Source organism: Salmo salar, chromosome 20 (genome assembly GCF_965601325.2).
Source record: "Salmo salar chromosome 20, fSalSal1, whole genome shotgun sequence".
Taxonomy (NCBI): Eukaryota; Metazoa; Chordata; class Actinopteri; order Salmoniformes; family Salmonidae; genus Salmo; species Salmo salar.
In genome coordinates, this window is record NC_138310.1 from 25,115,476 (window position 1) to 25,117,651 (window position 2,176).

Genomic DNA, 2,176 nt, shown 5'->3' on the forward strand with positions numbered 1-2,176 from the left:
TACTAGAAGCGCCAGTACTTTCAATAGCATGGTGTAATGAATACTCAGGAAGTAAAAGGTGTAGATTCACACGCAGAGCGTGGCAGGTGTTTATTTCACCTTCGCAGAAGGTATAAATTGTGGTCGCAGGCAATGGTCATACACAGGTAGGCAAACAGGCAGGTGAATCAAAACTGGGACTGAATAACTGGTCTATAACTGGTTCTCACAAATAGGCTAGGAAAAGGCTTAGTAGAGTCAAAACGAACAATACCTGACAAAGATACGAACATAATGAATTGAACTAAATAAGGAGTTGATGAGACCAGGTGAGTAACTAACACAGGTGAAATCAATGAACAAAAATGAAAGACAGGGCTACGTTCAAGAACACAAAGAAACAGGCCTACGTTCAAGAACACAAAGAAACAGAACACAAGGTTGACTAAGAAAATAAATACAGAACCTTACACATGGTCTCTCTTTTTGTGAGCAGGATTTGAGTTTGGTAAGCCAATTTGAATACAGAAAACATATGTACATTTACAAAGCCATAGATCAAAATACTATTTATAAACAAACAATTTGTTTGTTTTGGGTGTGTTATTTTTTATATAGTTCAGGAATTGCATGAAAGCATAGTAATAGCCTAACAAGCCTGCAGCATTTGCAGTAGGCCTATGCGTCAACATGCTTCAGTTCGGCTGGGCTTGGCGAACTGAACAAGTGTGCTCGCATACTCCCTTAAAACCTTTGCTTAGAAAAACTAGAAAGAAGGCCTACTGTTTGTCTATTTTGAGAGTGCCGTAGCCAGTATACACTTCCTCAAAATAGTTAGAATTAATCTAAGATAACTCAAGAAATCTGTATTCATTTTGACGTGCAAAATGTGCTTGACAATGAGTCAACAAAGACTTTATTGAAGAATCTCTAAAGTTGACCAATCACGGACTTTGGCTAAAGAACTTCAGCTACTAGCCTCAGAAAAAATGTTGTGTGACCGACCAGCTGAAAAAACCTTTACCAAAGTCCAAACCAACAAAAACGTCACATGTCGTTATAATATATGCACAAACTCTTACGAACAGTTTCAGCTGGGAAGCGTTCAAACGCCTTAATGTTGTGTCCATGTCCTAGTGGAAACTAGGAAACTCCGACTTGCTAACTGGTTGTAGTATACGTGCTGTGTTATGTTCAAGCAGTTAGCAAGTTGAAATGTCAGAGTTTCCTAGTTCCGACTAGCATGTAAATGCGGCATAATTTGTGTTGCGACCCTGCTCCCCCCTCCTGCTCCAGCCACCTCCATCTTGCCCTTGCATGGCTGGAATGTCTAATGATGAATGATTGCATTTTGATGGAATCAGTAAGCTGTGGCTGGCAAGCCCAATAAAAGAGCCTGGGTGCTGGGTGATAACTCACACAGTCCAGTCCTGGGAAATCACAGAGAGTGTATCTTTAAATAAAGACAATGCTCCAGCAAACAGAGTATTTAGTCACCAATGCCCTAGAGAGAATGAACAGCTTTTATGAATGTCCAATATGCACTTAATTACCTCACCTAAGGCTGTCTACACATCTTTTTCCAGATTCTCTTTTGTCCTACATTGTCTTTATGATTCAATGATCATATGTGTTATTTCAGCCTCAAACGGCCACATAATATTGGCCTGTGGCAATATCAGCCTTTTCATTTTATTTCTTCAAAGAATTAGGTTGCTCTTTCCACTTACAGCAGGACCAACAAACAATTTTTAGAATATGCAAGCACAACTCTATCTTCAATAATCTTTTTCTTTGCAGGCATCCAGTACCAGTCTCTTCTTGTCCCATGGATTACCAAGGGTGGAGATACTGTGGAGGATGCCCATATGGTGTAACTCTATGAGCTTAAGCACTGGACTACATGCATCCTCAGCACCCCCTCCATCCCCTCCTGGCATCATCTGTTATACAGTATGAGTCTGTGTAGTCGGATGTAGGATGATTTCTCTGTCAGCTACTGTCAGCTACGTAAAGCTGCTGTCCCTGTCCCATTAGAGGCATGCTCGTCAGTGATGTGTAACTGCGTTGCCATTTGTCAGCAAGTTGGTGCTGATGTCGGTGAATGGTTACCCCAATTGCTCATGCACCTCAGTTGCAAATCTCTTGTTTGTGTTCTCAGCATCAGCAGTTGTTTCGCATTAGGCGATGCAGCTGT